This window comes from Pseudophryne corroboree, chromosome 11, assembly GCF_028390025.1.
Source record: "Pseudophryne corroboree isolate aPseCor3 chromosome 11, aPseCor3.hap2, whole genome shotgun sequence".
Lineage (NCBI taxonomy): Eukaryota > Metazoa > Chordata > Amphibia > Anura > Myobatrachidae > Pseudophryne > Pseudophryne corroboree.
In genome coordinates, this window is record NC_086454.1 from 168,489,940 (window position 1) to 168,511,258 (window position 21,319).

The 21,319-nt window shown below is 29.8% G+C and overlaps 8 non-coding genes across 8 annotated transcripts; all 8 read left to right on the plus strand.

The window, feature by feature from the left end:
* The first annotated feature begins 1,231 nt into the window (after positions 1-1,231).
* Positions 1,232-1,303, plus strand: TRNAQ-CUG (transfer RNA glutamine (anticodon CUG)). The gene has a single exon. It is a non-coding gene; the product is annotated as a tRNA-Gln (tRNA).
* Positions 1,304-3,113: 1,810 nt separating this feature from the next.
* TRNAQ-CUG (transfer RNA glutamine (anticodon CUG)) lies at positions 3,114-3,185 on the plus strand. Its single transcript has one exon. It is a non-coding gene; the product is annotated as a tRNA-Gln (tRNA).
* A 1,801-nt stretch (positions 3,186-4,986) lies between these two features.
* TRNAQ-CUG (transfer RNA glutamine (anticodon CUG)) lies at positions 4,987-5,058 on the plus strand. Its single transcript has one exon. It is a non-coding gene; the product is annotated as a tRNA-Gln (tRNA).
* A 1,811-nt stretch (positions 5,059-6,869) lies between these two features.
* Positions 6,870-6,941, plus strand: TRNAQ-CUG (transfer RNA glutamine (anticodon CUG)). The gene has a single exon. It is a non-coding gene; the product is annotated as a tRNA-Gln (tRNA).
* A 1,810-nt stretch (positions 6,942-8,751) lies between these two features.
* TRNAQ-CUG (transfer RNA glutamine (anticodon CUG)) lies at positions 8,752-8,823 on the plus strand. The gene has a single exon. It is a non-coding gene; the product is annotated as a tRNA-Gln (tRNA).
* Positions 8,824-12,517: 3,694 nt separating this feature from the next.
* TRNAQ-CUG (transfer RNA glutamine (anticodon CUG)) lies at positions 12,518-12,589 on the plus strand. Its single transcript has one exon. It is a non-coding gene; the product is annotated as a tRNA-Gln (tRNA).
* Positions 12,590-14,387: 1,798 nt separating this feature from the next.
* TRNAQ-CUG (transfer RNA glutamine (anticodon CUG)) lies at positions 14,388-14,459 on the plus strand. Its single transcript has one exon. It is a non-coding gene; the product is annotated as a tRNA-Gln (tRNA).
* Positions 14,460-20,035: 5,576 nt separating this feature from the next.
* TRNAQ-CUG (transfer RNA glutamine (anticodon CUG)) lies at positions 20,036-20,107 on the plus strand. The gene has a single exon. It is a non-coding gene; the product is annotated as a tRNA-Gln (tRNA).
* Positions 20,108-21,319: the final 1,212 nt, after the last annotated feature.

A 21,319-nucleotide genomic window follows, 5' to 3' on the forward strand; every position in this document is an offset into this window, starting at 1 on the left:
CTGAGAGACAGGTTTATCTGTAATATATTTCCAATAAAACGTAACCTCTAAGAATCTTACACTGTGAGAAATGTTTTTACATGCCACCATATGAATGAGCTTTCATGGTGTACTGTTAACAATTCTGGACTCTGAAACTAATAATCTGTATATACAAATTGGTAGGTCCTAATGGTTTTATTTGTAAATACAATGTAGTACATATCTCTCTGAATGAATATTTCTGTATCTTGTAGAAATTAGGATTTTACACTCTGAGAGAAAGTTTTATATGTGTTATTAGAAGGGAGATTCCATGGTGTTATGGTTAGCACTCTGTACTCTGAATCCAGTAAATTGAGTTAAAATTTCGGTGGGACCAGGTGCATTTTAGTACCTTCAGTTTAAGTCCTTGACAAAAACTTTTCTTTTTTATACATATAATACATTTTTTAAATAACTTATTATTGTAAATATGTACTAAAATCTAAAAAAAGGTAGTTAAAGAAATTTTTGTAATTATATGAATTTTACTGTGTAATCCAAATAAGCATTGATGTTAATATATGTACAATAACTTCAATAAAATGTGTCTTCTAAGAATCTAACATTTTAGAAAAAAATGTTTAGATGTTCCCTAATGAATGTGGTTTCTTGGTGTATTGGTAACCACTCCACTCTGATCTTTGAATATAGTGATCTGTATTTAAATCTTGGTAGGTCCTATTGGTTTTTTGTAAGTACCATTCAGTTCATATCTCTCTGAGAGTACATTCTTATAAAAAATATTTAGATGCTCCCTAATGGATGAGGTTTCATGGTGTATTGGTAATCATTTTGGACTCTGAATCCATGATCTATATTTACATCTTGGTAGGTTATATTGGTTTTGTTGTAAGTACAATACAGTTAATATCTCTGAGAAAGAAAATATCTATAAATTGCATAAATTAGGAATCTTACACACTGAGAGACAGGTTTATCTGTCATTTAATTCCAATAAAATGTATCCACTAAGAATCTTATACTCTGACCAAAAATGTACATGCTACCATATGAATGAGGTTTCATTGTGTACTGTTAACAATTCTGGACTCTGAAACCTATAATCTGTATAAAAATTTGGTAGGTCCTAATGGCTTTTTTTGTAAATACAATGTTATACTTATCTCTCTGATTATTATTCCTGTAACTTGTAAAAAATAAGATCTCACACTCCAAGAGAAAGTTGTATATGTGGTATTAGAAGAGAGGTTCCATGGTGTAATGGTTAGCACTCTGGACTCTGAATCCAGCGATCTGAATTCAAATCTCGGTGGGACCTGATGTGTTTTAGTACCTTCAGTTTAAGTTCTTGATTGACAGAAGTTCTTCTTTTTCATACATATAATGATTTTTTTAAATCACTGATTTTTGTAAATATGTACAAAAAGCTAAAAAAGGTAGTTATAGAAATGTATGTAATTATATGAATTTTATTATATAACCCAAATAAGCATGGATGTAAATTTATGTACAATAATTGCAATAAAATGTGTCTTCTAAGAATCTAACATTTTAGAAAAAAATGTTTAGCTCTCCCTCGTGAATGAGGTTTCTTGGTGTATTGGTAACCACTCTGATCTTTGAATCCAGTGATCTGTATTTAAATCTTGGTAGGTCCTATTGGTTTTTTGCAAGAACCGTTCAGTTTATATTTTTCTGAGAGTTCATTCTAATAAAAACTGTTTAAATGCTTCATCATGAATGAGGTTTCCTGGTGTATTTGTAACCATTTTGGACTCTGAATCCATGATTTGTATTTACATCTTGGTAGGTCCTATTGTTTTTTTGTAAGTATTATGCAGTTCATATCTCTGAGAAAGAAAATATCTATAAATTGCATAAACTAAGAATCATACACACCGAGAGACAGGTTTATCTGTAATATATTTCCAATAAAATGTAACCTCTAAGAATCTTACACTGTGAGAAATTTTTTTTACATGCCACCATATGAATGAGCTTTCATGGTTTACTGTTAACAATTCTGGACTCTGAAACTAATAATCTGTATATACAAATTGGTAGGTCCTAATGGTTTTATTTGTAAATACAATGTAGTACATATCTCTCTGAATGAATATTTCTGTATCTTGTAGAAATTAAGATTTTACACTCTGAGAGAAAGTTTTATATGTGTTATTAGAAGGGAGATTCCATGGTGTTATGGTTAGCACTCTGTACTCTGAATCCAGTAAATTGAGTTCAAATTTCGGTGGGAACTGGTGCATTTTAGTACCTTCAGTTTAAGTCCTTGACAAAAACTTTTCTTTTTTATACATATAATACATTTTTTAAATAACTTATTATTGTAAATATGTACTAAAATCTAAAAAAAGGTAGTTAAAGAAATGTTTGTAATTATATGAATTTTACTGTGTAATCCAAATAAGCATTGATGTTATTATATGTACAATAACTTCAATAAAATGTGTCTTCTAAGATTCTAACATTTTAGAAAAAAATGTTTAGATGTTCCCTAATGAATGTGGTTTTTTGGTGTATTGGTAACCACTCCACTCTGATCTTTGAATATAGTGATCTGTATTTAAATCTTGGTAGGTCCTATTGGTTTTTTGTAAGTACCATTCAGTTCATATCTCTCTGAGAGTACATTCTTATAAAAATATTTAGATGCTCCCTAATGGATGAGGTTTCATGGTGTATTGGTAAACATTTTGGACTCTGAACCCATAATCTATATTTACATCTTGGTAGGTTATGTTGGTTTTGTTGTAAGTACAATACAGTTAATATCTCTGAGAAAGAAAATATCTATAAATTGCATAAATTAAGAATCTTACACACTGAGAGACAGGTTTATCTGTCATTTTATTCCAATAAAATGTATCCACTAAGAATCTTATACTCTGACCAAAAATGTACATGCTACCATATGAATGAGGTTTCATTGTGTACTGTTAACAATTCTGGACTCTGAAACCTATAATCTGTATAAAAATTTGGTAGGTCCTAATAGCTTTTTTGTAAATACAATGTTATACTTATCTCTCTGATTATTATTCCTGTAACTTGTAGAAAATAAGATCTCACACTCTAAGAGAAAGTTGTATATGTGGTGTTAGAAGAGAGGTTCCATGGTGTAATGGTTAGCACTCTGGACTCTGAATCCAGCAATCCGAGTTCAAATCTCGGTGGGACCTAATGTGTTTTAGTACCTTCAGTTTAAGTTCTTGATTGACAGAAAGTCTTCTTTTTCATACATATAATGATTTTTTTAAATCACTGATTTTTGTAAATATGTACAAAAAGCTAAAAAAGGTAGTTATAGAAATGTATGTAATTATATGAATTTTACTATATAACCCAAATAAGCGTTGATGTAAATATATGTACAATAATTGCAATAAAATGTGTCTTCTAAGAATCTAACATTTTAGAAAAAAATGTTTAGCTCTCCCTCGTGAATGAGGTTTCTTGGTGTATTGGTAACCACTCTGATCTTTGAATCCAGTGATCTGTATTTAAATCTTGGTAGGTCCTATTGGTTTTTTGTAAGAACCGTTCAGTTTATATTTCTCTGAGAGTACATTCTAATAAAAACTGTTTAAATGCTTCCTCATGAATGAGGTTTCCTGGTGTATTTGTAACCATTTTGGACTCTGAATCCATGATTTGTATTTACATCTTGGTATGGCCTATTGTTTTTTTGTAAGTATTATGCAGTTTATATCTCTGAGAAAGAAAATATCTATAAATTGCATTAATTAAGAATCATACACACTGAGAGACAGGTTTATCTGTAATATATTTCCAATAAAATGTAACCTCTAAGAATCTTACACTGTGAGAAAATTTTTTACATGACACCATATGAATGAGCTTTCATGGTTTACTGTTAACAATTCTGGACTCTGAAACTAATAATCTGTATATACAAATTGTTAAGGTCCTAATGGTTTTATTTGTAAATACAATGTAGTACATATCTCTCTGAATGAATATTTCTGTATCTTGTAGAAATTAAGATTTTACACTCTGAGTGAAAGTTTTATATGTGTTATTCCACGGTGTTATGGTTAGCACTCTGTACTCTGAATCCAGTAAATTGAGTTCAAATTTCGGTGGGACCAGGTGCATTTTAGTACCTTCAGTTTAAGTCCTTGACAAAAACTTTTCTTTTTTTATACATATAATACATTTCTTAAATAACTTATTAATGTAAATATGTACTAAAATCTAAAAAAAGGTAGTTATAGAAATGTTTGTAATTAAATGAATTTTACTGTGTAATCCAAATAAGCATTGATGTTAATATATGTACAATAACGTCAATAAAATGTGTCTTCTAAGAATCTTACATTTTAGAAAAAAATGTTTAGATGTTCCCTAATGAATGTGGTTTCTTGGTGTATTGGTAACCACTCCACTCTGATCTTAGAATATAGTGATCTGTATTTAAATCTTGGTAGGTCCTATTGGTTTTTTGAAAGTACCATTCAGTTCATATCTCTCTGAGAGTACATTCTTATAAAAATATTTAGATGCTCCCTAATGGATGAGGTTTCATGGTGTATTGGTAAACATTTTGGACTCTGAATCCATGATCTATATTTACATCTTGGTAGGTTATATTGGTTTTGTTGTAAGTACAATACAGTTAATATCTCTGAGAAAGAAAATAACTATAAATTGCATAAATTAAGATTCTTACACACTGAGAGACAGGTTTATCTGTCATTTAATTCCAATAAAATGTATCCACTAAAAAACTTATACTCTGACCAAAAATGTACATGCTACCATATGAATGAGGTTTCATTGTGTACTGTTAACAATTCTGGACTCTAAAACCTATAATCTGTATAAAAATTTGGTAGGTCCTAATGGCTTTTTTTTGTAAATACAATGTTATACTTATCTCTCTGATTATTATTCCTGTAACTTGTAGAAAATAAGATCTCACACTCTAAGAGAAAGTTGTATATGTGGTGTTAGAAGAGAGGTTCCATGGTGTAGTGGTTAGCGCTCTGGACTCTGAATCCAGCGATCTGAGTTCAATTCTCCGTGGGACCTGATGTGTTTTAGTACCTTCAGTTTAAGTTCTTGATTGACAGAAACTCTTCTTTTTCATACATATAATGATTTTTTTAAATCACTGATTTTTGTAAATATGTACAAAAAGCTAAAAAAGGTAGTTATAGAAATGTATGTAATTATATGAATTTTACTATATAACCCAAATAAGCGTTGATGTAAATATATGTACAATAATTGCAAAAAAATGTGTCTTCTAAGAATCTAAAATTTTAGAAAAAAATGTTTAGCTCTCCCTCGTGAATGAGGTTTCTTGGTGTATTGGTAACCACTCTGATCTTTGAATCCAGTGATCTGTATTTAAATCTTGGTAGGTCCTATTGGTTTTTTGTAAGAACTGTTCAGTTTATTTTTCTCCGAGAGTACATTCTAATAAAAACTGTTTAAATGCTTCCTCATGAATGAGGTTTCCTGGTGTATTTGTAACCATTTTGGACTCTGAATCCATGATTTGTATTTACATCTTGGTAGGTCCTATTGTTTTTTTGTAAGTATTATGCAGTTCATATCTCTGAGAAAGAAAATATCTATAAATTGCATAAACTAAGAATCATACACACTGAGAGACAGGTTTATCTGTAATATATTTCCAATAAAATGTAACCTCTAAGAATCTTACACTGTGAGAAAATTTTTTACATGCCACCATATGAATGAGCTTTCATGGTTTACTGTTAACAATTCTGGACTCTGAAACTAATAATCTGTATATACAAATTGGTAGGTCCTAATGGTTTTATTTGTAAATACAATGTAGTACATATTTCTCTGAATAAATATTTCTGTATCTTGTAGAAATTAAGATTTTACACTCTGAGAGAAAGTTTTATATGTGTTATTAGAAGGGAGATTCCATGGTGTTATGGTTAGCACTCTGTACTCTGAATCCAGTAAATTGAGTTAAAATTTCGGTGGGAACTGGTGCATTTTAGTACCTTCAGTTTAAGTCCTTGACAAAAACTTTTCTTTTTTATACATATAATACATTTTTTAAATAACTTATTATTGTAAATATGTACTAAAATCTAAAAAAAGGTAGTTAAAGAAATGTTTGTAATTATATGAATTTTACTGTGTAATCCAAATAAGCATTGATGTTAATATATGTACAATAACTTCAATAAAATGTGTCTTCTAAGAATCTAACATTTTAGAAAAAAATGTTTAGATGTTCCCTAATGAATGTGGTTTCTTGGTGTATTGGTAACCACTCCACTCTGATCTTTGAATATAGTGATCTGTATTTAAATCTTGGTAGGTCCTATTGGTTTTTTGTAAGTACCATTCAGTTCATATCTCTCTGAGAGTACATTCTTATAAAAAATATTTAGATGCACCCTAATGGATGAGGTTTCATGGTGTATTGGTAATCATTTTGGACTCTGAATCCATGATCTATATTTACATCTTGGTAGGTTATATTGGTTTTGTTGTAAGTACAATACAGTTAATATCTCTGAGAAAGAAAATATCTATAAATTGCATAAATTAAGAATCTTACACACTGAGAGACAGGTTTATCTGTCATTTAATTCCAATAAAATGTATCCACTAAGAATCTTATACTCTGACCAAAAATGTACATGCTACCATATGAATGAGGTTTCATTGTGTACTGTTAACAATTCTGGACTCTGAAACCTATAATCTGTATAAAAATTTGGTAGGTCCTAATGGCTTTTTTTGTAAATACAATGTTATACTTATCTCTCTGATTATTATTCCTGTAACTTGTAAAAATTAAGATCTCACACTCCAAGAGAAAGTTGTATATGTGGTGTTAGAAGAGAGGTTCCATGGTGTAATGGTTAGCACTCTGGACTCTGAATCCAGCGATCTGAATTCAAATCTCGGTGGGACCTGATGTGTTTTAGTACCTTCAGTTTAAGTTCTTGATTGACAGAAACTCTTCTTTTTCATACATATAATGATTTTTTTAAATCACTGATTTTTGTAAATATGTACAAAAAGCTAAAAAAGGTAGTTATAGAAATGTATGTAATTATATGAATTTTACTATATAACCCAAATAAGCGTTGATGTAAATATATGTACAATAATTGCAAAAAAATGTGTCTTCTAAGAATCTAAAATTTTAGAAAGAAATGTTTAGCTCTCCCTCGTGAATGAGGTTTCTTGGTGTATTGGTAACCACTCTGATCTTTGAATCCAGTGATCTGTATTTAAATCTTGGTAGGTCCTATTGGTTTTTTGTAAGAACTGTTCAGTTTATTTTTCTCCGAGAGTACATTCTAATAAAAACTGTTTAAATGCTTCCTCATGAATGAGGTTTCCTGGTGTATTTGTAACCATTTTGGACTCTGAATCCATGATTTGTATTTACATCTTGGTAGGTCCTATTGTTTTTTTGTAAGTATTATGCAGTTCATATCTCTGAGAAAGAAAATATCTATAAATTGCATAAACTAAGAATCATACACACTGAGAGACAGGTTTATCTGTAATATATTTCCAATAAAATGTAACCTCTAAGAATCTTACACTGTGAGAAAAAAATTTACATGCCACCATATGAATGAGCTTTCATGGTTTACTGTTAACAATTCTGGACTCTGAAACTAATAATCTGTATATACAAATTGGTAGGTCCTAATGGTTTTATTTGTAAATACAATGTAGTACATATCTCTCTGAATGAATATTTCTGTATCTTGTAGAAATTAAGATTTTACACTCTGAGAGAAAGTTTTATATGTGTTATTAGAAGGGAGATTCCATGGTGTTATGGTTAGCACTCTGTACTCTGAATCCAGTAAATTGAGTTCAAATTTCGGTGGGAACTGGTGCATTTTAGTACCTTCAGTTTAAGTCCTTGACAAAAACTTTTCTTTTTTATACATATAATACATTTTTTAAATAACTTATTATTGTAAATATGTACTAAAATCTAAAAAAAGGTAGTTAAAGAAATGTTTGTAATTATATGAATTTTACTGTGTAATCCAAATAAGCATTGATGTTATTATATGTACAATAACTTCAATAAAATGTGTCTTCTAAGAATCTAACATTTTAGAAAAAAATGTTTAGATGTTCCCTAATGAATGTGGTTTTTTGGTGTATTGGTAACCACTCCACTCTGATCTTTGAATATAGTGATCTGTATTTAAATCTTGGTAGGTCCTATTGGTTTTTTGTAAGTACCATTCAGTTCATATCTCTCTGAGAGTACATTCTTATAAAAATATTTAGATGCTCCCTAATGGATGAGGTTTCATGGTGTATTGGTAAACATTTTGGACTCTGAACCCATAATCTATATTTACATCTTGGTAGGTTATGTTGGTTTTGTTGTAAGTACAATACAGTTAATATCTCTGAGAAAGAAAATATCTATAAATTGCATAAATTAAGAATCTTACACACTGAGAGACAGGTTTATCTGTCATTTAATTCCAATAAAATGTATCCACTAAGAATCTTATACTCTGACCAAAAATGTACATGTTACCATATGAATGAGGTTTCATTGTGTACTGTTAACAATTCTGGTCTCTGAAACCTATAATCTGTATAAAAATTTGGTAGGTCCTAATAGCTTTTTTTGTAAATACAATGTTATACTTATCTCTCTGATTATTATTCCTGTAACTTGTAGAAAATAAGATCTCACACTCGAAGAGAAAGTTGTATATGTGGTGTTAGAAGTGAGGTTCCATGGTGTAATGGTTAGCACTCTGGACTCTGAATCCAGCAATCCGAGTTCAAATCTCGGTGGGACCTAATGTGTTTTAGTACCTTCAGTTTAAGTTCTTGATTGACAGAAAGTCTTCTTTTTCATACATATAATCATTTTTTTAAATCACTGATTTTTGTAAATATGTACAAAAAGCTAAAAAAGGTAGTTATAGAAATGTATGTAATTATATGAATTTTACTATATAACCCAAATAAGCGTTGATGTAAATATATGTACAATAATTGCAATAAAATGTGTCTTCTAAGAATCTAACATTTTAGAAAAAAATGTTTAGCTCTCCCTCGTGAATGAGGTTTCTTGGGGTATTGGTAACCACTCTGATCTTTGAATCCAGTGATCTGTATTTAAATCTTGGTAGGTCCTATTGGTTTTTTGTAAGAACCGTTCAGTTTATATTTCTCTGAGAGTACATTCTAATAAAAACTGTTTAAATGCTTCCTCATGAATGAGGTTTCCTGGTGTATTTGTAACCATTTTGGACTCTGAATCCATGATTTGTATTTACATCTTGGTAGGTCCTATTGTTTTTTGGTAAGTATTATGCAGTTCATATCTCTGAGAAAGAAAATATCTATAAATTGCATAAATTAAGAATCATACACACTGAGAGACAGGTTTATCTGTAATATATTTCCAATAAATTGTAACCTCTAAGAATCTTACACTGTGAGAAATGTTTTTACATGCCACCATATGAATGAGCTTTCATGGTGTACTGTTAACAATTCTGGACTCTGAAACTAATAATCTGTATATACAAATTGGTAGGTCCTAATGGTTTTATTTGTAAATACAATGTAGTACATATCTCTCTGAATGAATATTTCTGTATCTTGTAGAAATTAGGATTTTACACTCTGAGAGAAAGTTTTATATGTGTTATTAGAAGGGAGATTCCATGGTGTTATGGTTAGCACTCTGTACTCTGAATCCAGTAAATTGAGTTAAAATTTCGGTGGGACCAGGTGCATTTTAGTACCTTCAGTTTAAGTCCTTGACAAAAACTTTTCTTTTTTATACATATAATACATTTTTTAAATAACTTATTATTGTAAATATGTACTAAAATCTAAAAAAAGGTAGTTAAAGAAATTTTTGTAATTATATGAATTTTACTGTGTAATCCAAATAAGCATTGATGTTAATATATGTACAATAACTTCAATAAAATGTGTCTTCTAAGAATCTAACATTTTAGAAAAAAATGTTTAGATGTTCCCTAATGAATGTGGTTTCTTGGTGTATTGGTAACCACTCCACTCTGATCTTTGAATATAGTGATCTGTATTTAAATCTTGGTAGGTCCTATTGGTTTTTTGTAAGTACCATTCAGTTCATATCTCTCTGAGAGTACATTCTTATAAAAAATATTTAGATGCTCCCTAATGGATGAGGTTTCATGGTGTATTGGTAATCATTTTGGACTCTGAATCCATGATCTATATTTACATCTTGGTAGGTTATATTGGTTTTGTTGTAAGTACAATACAGTTAATATCTCTGAGAAAGAAAATATCTATAAATTGCATAAATTAGGAATCTTACACACTGAGAGACAGGTTTATCTGTCATTTAATTCCAATAAAATGTATCCACTAAGAATCTTATACTCTGACCAAAAATGTACATGCTACCATATGAATGAGGTTTCATTGTGTACTGTTAACAATTCTGGACTCTGAAACCTATAATCTGTATAAAAATTTGGTAGGTCCTAATGGCTTTTTTTGTAAATACAATGTTATACTTATCTCTCTGATTATTATTCCTGTAACTTGTAAAAAATAAGATCTCACACTCCAAGAGAAAGTTGTATATGTGGTATTAGAAGAGAGGTTCCATGGTGTAATGGTTAGCACTCGGGACTCTGAATCCAGCGATCTGAATTCAAATCTCGGTGGGACCTGATGTGTTTTAGTACCTTCAGTTTAAGTTCTTGATTGACAGAAGTTCTTCTTTTTCATACATATAATGATTTTTTTAAATCACTGATTTTTGTAAATATGTACAAAAAGCTAAAAAAGGTAGTTATAGAAATGTATGTAATTATATGAATTTTATTATATAACCCAAATAAGCGTTGATGTAAATTTATGTACAATAATTGCAATAAAATGTGTCTTCTAAGAATCTAACATTTTAGAAAAAAATGTTTAGCTCTCCCTCGTGAATGAGGTTTCTTGGTGTATTGGTAACCACTCTGATCTTTGAATCCAGTGATCTGTATTTAAATCTTGGTAGGTCCTATTGGTTTTTTGCAAGAACCGTTCAGTTTATATTTTTCTGAGAGTACATTCTAATAAAAACTGTTTAAATGCTTCCTCATGAATGAGGTTTCCTGGTGTATTTGTAACCATTTTGGACTCTGAATCCATGATTTGTATTTACATCTTGGTAGGTCCTATTGTTTTTTGGTAAGTATTATGCAGTTCATATCTCTGAGAAAGAAAATATCTATAAATTGCATAAATTAAGAATCATACACACTGAGAGACAGGTTTATCTGTAATATATTTCCAATAAAATGTAACCTCTAAGAATCTTACACTGTGAGAAATGTTTTTACATGCCACCATATGAATGAGCTTTCATGGTGTACTGTTAACAATTCTGGACTCTGAAACTAATAATCTGTATATACAAATTGGTAGGTCCTAATGGTTTTATTTGTAAATACAATGTAGTACATATCTCTCTGAATGAATATTTCTGTATCTTGTAGAAATTAGGATTTTACACTCTGAGAGAAAGTTTTATATGTGTTATTAGAAGGGAGATTCCATGGTGTTATGGTTAGCACTCTGTACTCTGAATCCAGTAAATTGAGTTAAAATTTCGGTGGGACCAGGTGCATTTTAGTACCTTCAGTTTAAGTCCTTGACAAAAACTTTTCTTTTTTATACATATAATACATTTTTTAAATAACTTATTATTGTAAATATGTACTAAAATCTAAAAAAAGGTAGTTAAAGAAATTTTTGTAATTATATGAATTTTACTGTGTAATCCAAATAAGCATTGATGTTAATATATGTACAATAACTTCAATAAAATGTGTCTTCTAAGAATCTAACATTTTAGAAAAAAATGTTTAGATGTTCCCTAATGAATGTGGTTTCTTGGTGTATTGGTAACCACTCCACTCTGATCTTTGAATATAGTGATCTGTATTTAAATCTTGGTAGGTCCTATTGGTTTTTTGTAAGTACCATTCAGTTCATATCTCTCTGAGAGTACATTCTTATAAAAAATATTTAGATGCTCCCTAATGGATGAGGTTTCATGGTGTATTGGTAATCATTTTGGACTCTGAATCCATGATCTATATTTACATCTTGGTAGGTTATATTGGTTTTGTTGTAAGTACAATACAGTTAATATCTCTGAGAAAGAAAATATCTATAAATTGCATAAATTAGGAATCTTACACACTGAGAGACAGGTTTATCTGTCATTTAATTCCAATAAAATGTATCCACTAAGAATCTTATACTCTGACCAAAAATGTACATGCTACCATATGAATGAGGTTTCATTGTGTACTGTTAACAATTCTGGACTCTGAAACCTATAATCTGTATAAAAATTTGGTAGGTCCTAATGGCTTTTTTTGTAAATACAATGTTATACTTATCTCTCTGATTATTATTCCTGTAACTTGTAAAAAATAAGATCTCACACTCCAAGAGAAAGTTGTATATGTGGTATTAGAAGAGAGGTTCCATGGTGTAATGGTTAGCACTCTGGACTCTGAATCCAGCGATCTGAATTCAAATCTCGGTGGGACCTGATGTGTTTTAGTACCTTCAGTTTAAGTTCTTGATTGACAGAAGTTCTTCTTTTTCATACATATAATGATTTTTTTAAATCACTGATTTTTGTAAATATGTACAAAAAGCTAAAAAAGGTAGTTATAGAAATGTATGTAATTATATGAATTTTATTATATAACCCAAATAAGCGTTGATGTAAATTTATGTACAATAATTGCAATAAAATGTGTCTTCTAAGAATCTAACATTTTAGAAAAAAATGTTTAGCTCTCCCTCGTGAATGAGGTTTCTTGGTGTATTGGTAACCACTCTGATCTTTGAATCCAGTGATCTGTATTTAAATCTTGGTAGGTCCTATTGGTTTTTTGCAAGAACCGTTCAGTTTATATTTTTCTGAGAGTACATTCTAATAAAAACTGTTTAAATGCTTCATCATGAATGAGGTTTCCTGGTGTATTTGTAACCATTTTGGACTCTGAATCCATGATTTGTATTTACATCTTGGTAGGTCCTATTGTTTTTTTGTAAGTATTATGCAGTTCATATCTCTGAGAAAGAAAATATCTATAAATTGCATAAACTAAGAATCATACACACTGAGAGACAGGTTTATCTGTAATATATTTCCAATAAAATGTAACCTCTAAGAATCTTACACTGTGAGAATTTTTTTTTACATGCCACCATATGAATGAGCTTTCATGGTTTACTGTTAACAATTCTGGACTCTGAAACTAATAATCTGTATATACAAATTGGTAGGTCCTAATGGTTTTATTTGTAAATACAATGTAGTACATATCTCTCTGAATGAATATTTCTGTATCTTGTAGAAATTAAGATTTTAAGTTTTATATGTGTTATTAGAAGGGAGATTCCATGGTGTTATGGTTAGCAACTCTGTACTCTGAATCCAGTAAATTGAGTTCAAATTTCGGTGGGAACTGGTGCATTTTAGTACCTTCAGTTTAAGTCCTTGACAAAAACTTTTCTTTTTTATACATATAATACATTTTTTAAATAACTTATTATTGTAAATATGTACTAAAATCTAAAAAAAGGTAGTTAAAGAAATGTTTGTAATTATATGAATTTTACTGTGTAATCCAAATAAGCATTGATGTTATTATATGTACAATAACTTCAATAAAATGTGTCTTCTAAGAATCTAACATTTTAGAAAAAAATGTTTAGATGTTCCCTAATGAATGTGGTTTTTTGGTGTATTGGTAACCACTCCACTCTGATCTTTGAATATAGTGATCTGTATTTAAATCTTGGTAGGTCCTATTGGTTTTTTGTAAGTACCATTCAGTTCATATCTCTCTGAGAGTACATTCTTATAAAAATATTTAGATGCTCCCTAATGGATGAGGTTTCATGGTGTATTGGTAAACATTTTGGACTCTGAACCCATAATCTATATTTACATCTTGGTAGGTTATGTTGGTTTTGTTGTAAGTACAATACAGTTAATATCTCTGAGAAAGAAAATATCTATAAATTGCATAAATTAAGAATCTTACACACTGAGAGACAGGTTTATCTGTCATTTTATTCCAATAAAATGTATCCACTAAGAATCTTATACTCTGACCAAAAATGTACATGCTACCATATGAATGAGGTTTCATTGTGTACTGTTAACAATTCTGGACTCTGAAACCTATAATCTGTATAAAAATTTGGTAGGTCCTAATAGCTTTTTTGTAAATACAATGTTATACTTATCTCTCTGATTATTATTCCTGTAACTTGTAGAAAATAAGATCTCACACTCTAAGAGAAAGTTGTATATGTGGTGTTAGAAGAGAGGTTCCATGGTGTAATGGTTAGCACTCTGGACTCTGAATCCAGCAATACGAGTTCAAATCTCGGTGGGACCTAATGTGTTTTAGTACCTTCAGTTTAAGTTCTTGATTGACAGAAAGTCTTCTTTTTCATACATATAATGATTTTTTTAAATCACTGATTTTTGTAAATATGTACAAAAAGCTAAAAAAGGTAGTTATAGAAATGTATGTAATTATATGAATTTTACTATATAACCCAAATAAGCGTTGATGTAAATATATGTACAATAATTGCAATAAAATGTGTCTTCTAAGAATCTAACATTTTAGAAAAAAATGTTTAGCTCTCCCTCGTGAATGAGGTTTCTTGGTGTATTGGTAACCACTCTGATCTTTGAATCCAGTGATCTGTATTTAAATCTTGGTAGGTCCTATTGGTTTTTTGTAAGAACCGTTAAGTTTATATTTCTCTGAGAGTACATTCTAATAAAAACTGTTTAAATGCTTCCTCATGAATGAGGTTTCCTGGTGTATTTGTAACCATTTTGGACTCTGAATCCATGATTTGTATTTACATCTTGGTAGGTCCTATTGTTTTTTTGTAAGTATTATGCAGTTCATATCTCTGAGAAAGAAAATATCTATAAATTGCATAAATTAAGAATCATACACACTGAGAGACAGGTTTATCTGTAATATATTTCCAATAAAATGTAACCTCTAAGAATCTTACACTGTGAGAAATGTTTTTACATGCCACCATATGAATGAGCTTTCATGGTGTACTGTTAACAATTCTGGACTCTGAAACTAATAATCTGTATATACAAATTGGTAGGTCCTAAAGGTTTTATTTGTAAATACAATGTAGTACATATCTCTCTGAATGAATATTTCTGTATCTTGTAGAAATTAAGATTTTACACTCTGAGAGAAAGTTTTATATGTGTTATTAGAAGGGAGATTCCATGGTGTTATGGTTAGCACTCTGTACTCTAAATCCAGTAAATTGAGTTAAAATTTTGGTGGGAACTGGTGCATTTTAGTACCTTCAGTTTAAGTCCTTGACAAAAACTTTTCTTTTTTATACATATAATACATTTCTTAAATAACTTATTATTGTAAATATGTACTAAAATCTAAAAAAAGGTAGTTATAGAAATGTTTGTAATTATATGAATTTTACTGTGTAATCCAAATAAGCATTGATGTTAATATATGTACAATAACTTCAATAAAATGTGTCTTCTAAGAATCTAACATTTTAGAATTTTTTTTTAGATGTTCCCTAATGAATGTGGTTTCTTGGTGTATTGGTAACCACTCCACTCTGATCTTTGAATACAGTGATCTGTATTTAAATCTTGGTAGGTCCTATTGGTTTTTTGTAAGTACCATTCAGTTCATATCTCTCTGAGAGTACATTCTTATAAAAATATTTAGATGCTCCCTAATGGATGAGGTTTCATGGTGTATTGGTAAACATTTTGGACTCTGAACCCATGATCTATATTTACATCTTGGTAGGTTATGTTGGTTTTGTTGTAAGTACAATACAGTTAATATCTCTGAGAAAGAAAATATCTATAAATTGCATAAATTAAGAATCTTACACACTGAGAGAAAGGTTTATCTGTCATTTAATTCCAATAAAATGTATCCACTAAGAATCTTTTACTTTGACCAAAAATGTACATGCTACCATATGAATGAGGTTTCATTGTGTACTGTTAACAATTCTGGACTCTGAAACCTATAATCTGTATCAAAATTTGGTAGGTCCTAATGGCTTTTTTTGTAAATACAATGTTATACTTATCTCTCTGATTATTATTCCTGTTACTTGTAAAAAATAAGATCTCACACTTCAAGAGAAAGTTGTATATGTTGTGTTAGAAGAGAGGTTCCATGGTGTAATGGTTAGCACTCTGGACTCTGAATCCAGCTATCTGAATTCAAATCTCGGTGGGACCTGATGTGTTTTAGTACCTTCAGTTTAAGTTCTTGATTGACAGAAGGTCTTCTTTTTCATACATGTAATGATTTTTTTAAATCACTGATTTTTGTAAATATGTACAAAAAGCTAAAAAAGGTAGTTATAGAAATGTATGTAATTATATGAATTTTACTATATAACCCAAATAAGCGTTGATGTAAATATATGTACAATAATTGCAAAAAAATGTGTCTTCTAAGAATCTAAAATTTTAGAAAAAAATGTTTAGCTCTCCCTCGTGAATGAGGTTTCTTGGTGTATTGGTAACCACTCTGATCTTTGAATCCAGTGATCTGTATTTAAATCTTGGTAGGTCCTATTGGTTTTTTGTAAGAACTGTTTAGTTTATTTTTCTGTGAGAGTACATTCTAATAAAAACTGTTTAAATGCTTCCTCATGAAAGAGGTTTCCTGGTGTATTTGTAACCATTTTGGACTCTGAATCCATGATTTGTATTTACATCTTGGTAGGTCCTATTGTTTTTTTGTAAGTATTATGCAGTTCATATCTCTGAGAAAGAAAATATCTATAAATTGCATAAATTAAGAATCATACACACTGAGAGACAGGTTTATCTGTAATATATTTCCAATAAAATGTAACCTCTAAGAATCTTACACTGTGAGAAATGTTTTTACATGCCACCATATGAATGAGCTTTCATGGTGTACTGTTAACAATTCTGGACTCTGAAACTAATAATCTGTATATACAAATTGGTAGGTCCTAATGGTTTTATTTGTAAATACAATGTAGTACATATCTCTCTGAATGAATATTTCTGTATCTTGTAGAAATTAAGATTTTACACTCTGAGAGAAAGTTTTATATGTGTTATTAGAAGGGAGATTCCATGGTGTTATGGTTCGCACTCTGTACTCTGAATCCAGTAAATTGAGTTCAAATTTCGGTGGGACCAGGTGCATTTTAGTACCTTCAGTTTAAGTCCTTGACAAAAACTTTTCTTTTTTATACATATAATACATTTCTTAAATAACTTATTATTGTAAATATGTACTAAAATCTAAAAAAAGGTAGTTATAGAAATGTTTGTAATTATATGAATTTTACTGTGTAATCCAAATAAGCATTGATGTTAATATATGTACAATAACTTCAATAAAATGTGTCTTCTAAGAATCTAACATTTTAGAAAAAAATGTTTAGATGTTCCCTAATGAATGTGGTTTCTTGGTGTATTGGTAACCACTCCACTCTGATCTTTGAATATAGTGATCTGTATTTAAATCTTGGTAGGTCCTATTGGTTTTTTGTAAGTACGATTCAGTTCATATCTCTCTGAGAGTACATTCTTATAAAAATATTTAGATGCTCCCTAATGGATGAGGTTTCATGGTGTATTGGTAAACATTTTGGACTCTGAACCCATGATCTATATTTACATCTTGGTAGGTTATGTTGGTTTTGTTGTAAGTACAATACAGTTAATATCTCTGAGAAAGAAAATATCTATAAATTGCATAAATTAAGAATCTTACACACTGAGAGACAGGTTTATCTGTCATTTAATTCCAATAAAATGTATCCACTAAGAATCTTATACTCTGACCAAAAATGTACATGCTACCATATGAATGAGGTTTTATTGTGTACTGTTAACAATTCTGGACTCTGAAACCTATAATCTGTATCAAAATTTGGTAGGTCCTAATGGCTTTTTTTGTAAATACAATGTTATACTTATCTCTCTGATTATTATTCCTGTTACTTGTAAAAAATAAGATCTCACACTCCAAGAGAAAGTTGTATATGTTGTGTTAGAAGAGAGGTTCCATGGTGTAATGGTTAGCACTCTGGACTCTGAATCCAGCTATCTGAATTCAAATCTCGGTGGGACCTGATGTGTTTTTAGTACCTTCAGTTTAAGTTCTTGATTGACAGAAGGTCTTCTTTTTCATACATGTAATGATTTTTTTAAATCACTGATTTTTGTAAATATGTACAAAAAGCTAAAAAAGGTAGTTATAGAAATGTATGTAATTATATGAATTTTACTATATAACCCAAATAAGCGTTGATGTAAATATATGTACAATAATTGCAAAAAAATGTGTCTTCTAAGAATCTAAAATTTTAGAAAAAAATGTTTAGCTCTCCCTCGTGAATGAGGTTTCTTGGTGTATTGGTAACCACTCTGATCTTTGAATCCAGTGATCTGTATTTAAATCTTGGTAGGTCCTATTGGTTTTTTGTAAGAACTGTTCAGTTTATTTTTCTCTGAGAGTACATTCTAATAAAAACTGTTTAAATGCTTCCTCATGAATGAGGTTTCCTGGTGTATTTGTAACCATTTTGGACTCTGAATCCATGATTTGTATTTACATCTTGGTAGGTCCTATTGTTTTTTTGTAAGTATTATGCAGTTCATATCTCTGAGAAAGAAAATATCTATAAATTGCATAAACTAAGAATCATACACACTGAGAGACAGGTTTATCTGTAATATATTTCCAATAAAATGTAACCTCTAAGAATCTTACACTGTGAGAAATTTTTTTTACATGCCACCATATGAATGAGCTTTCATGGTTTACTGTTAACAATTCTGGACTCTGAAACTAATAATCTGTATATACAAATTGGTAGGTCCTAATGGTTTTATTTGTAAATACAATGTAGTACATATCTCTCTGAATGAATATTTCTGTATCTTGTAGAAATTAAGATTTTACACTCTGAGAGAAAGTTTTATATGTGTTATTAGAAGGGAGATTCCATGGTGTTATGGTTAGCACTCTGTACTCTGAATCCAGTAAATTGAGTTAAAATTTCGGTGTTAACTGGTGCATTTTAGTACCTTCAGTTTAAGTCCTTGACAAAAACTTTTCTTTTTTATACATATAATACATTTTTTAAATAACTTATTATTGTAAATATGTACTAAAATCTAAAAAAAGGTAGTTAAAGAAATTTTTGTAATTATATGAATTTTACTGTGTAATCCAAATAAGCATTGATGTTAATATATGTACAATAACTTCAATAAAATGTGTCTTCTAAGAATCTAACATTTTAGAAAAAAATGTTTAGATGTTCCCTAATGAATGTGGTTTCTTGGTGTATTGGTAACCACTCCACTCTGATCTTTGAATATAGTGATCTGTATTTAAATCTTGGTAGGTCCTATTGGTTTTTTGTAAGTACCATTCAGTTCATATCTCTCTGAGAGTACATTCTTATAAAAAATATTTAGATGCTCCCTAATGGATGAGGTTTCATGGTGTATTGGTAATCATTTTGGACTCTGAATCCATGATCTATATTTACATCTTGGTAGGTTATATTGGTTTTGTTGTAAGTACAATACAGTTAATATCTCTGAGAAAGAAAATATCTAATAATTGCATAAATTAAGAATCTTACACACTGAGAGACAGGTTTATCTGTCATTTAATTCCAATAAAATGTATCCACTAAGAATCTTATACTCTGACCAAAAATGTACATGCTACCATATGAACGAGGTTTCATTGTGTACTGTTAACAATTCTGGACTCTGAAACCTATAATCTGTATAAAAATTTGGTAGGTCCTAATGGCTTTTTTTGTAAATACAATGTTATACTTATCTCTCTGATTATTATTCCTGTAACTTGTAGAAAATAAGATCTCACACTCCAAGAGAAAGTTGTATATGTGGTGTTAGAAGAGAGGTTCCATGGTGTAATGGTTAGCACTCTGGACTCTGAATCCAGCGATCTGAGTTCAAATCTCGGTGGGACCTGATGTGTTTTGGTACCTCCAGTTTAAGTTCTTGATTGACAGAAAGTCTTCTTTTTCATACATATGATTTTTTTAAATCACTGATTTTTGTAAATATGTACAAAAAGCTTAAAAATTGTAGTTATAGAAATGTATGTAATTATATGAATTTTACTATATAACCCAAATAAGCGTTGATGTAAATATATGTACAATAATTGCAATAAAATGTGTCTTCTAAGAATCTAACATTTTAGAAAAAAATGTTTAGCTCTCCCTCGTGAATGAGGTTTCTTGGTGTATTGGTAACCACTCTGATCTTTGAATCCAGTGATCTGTATTTAAATCTTGGTAGGTCCTATTGGTTTTTTGTAAGAACCGTTCAGTTTATATTTCTCTGAGAGTACATTCTAATAAAAACTGTTTAAATGCTTCCTCATGAATGAGGTTTCCTAGTGTATTTGTAACCATTTTGGAATCTGAATCCATGATTTGTATTTACATCTTGGTAGGTCCTATTGTTTTTTTGTAAGTATTATGCAGTTCATATCTCTAAGAAAGAAAATATCTATAAATTGCATAAACTAAGAATCATACACACTGAGAGACAGGTTTATCTGTAATATATTTCCAATAAAATGTAACCTCTAAGAATCTTACACTGTGAGAAATGTTTTTACATGCCACCATATGAATGAGCTTTTATGGTTTACTGTTAACAATTCTGGACTCTGAAACTAATAATCTGTATATACAAATTGGTAGGTCCTAATGGTTTTATTTGTAAATACAATGTAGTACATATCTCTCTGAATGAATATTTCTGTATCTTGTAGAAATTAAGATTTTACACTCTGAGAGAAAGTTTTATATGTGTTATTAGAAGGGAGATTCCATGGTGTTATGGTTAGCACTCTGTACTCTGAATCCAGTAAATTGAGTTCAAATTTCGGTGGGACCAGGTGCATTTTAGTACCTTCAGTTTAAGTCCTTGACAAAAACTTTTCTTTTTTATACATATAAAACATTTTTTAAATAACTTATTATTGTAAATATGTACTAAAATCTAAAAAAAGGTAGTTAAAGAAATGTTTGTAATTATATGAATTTTACTGTGTAATCCAAATAAGCATTGATGTTAATATATGTACAATAACTTCAATAAAATGTGTCTTCTAAGAATCTAACATTTTAGAAATTTTTTTTTAGATGTTCCCTAATGAATGTGGTTTCT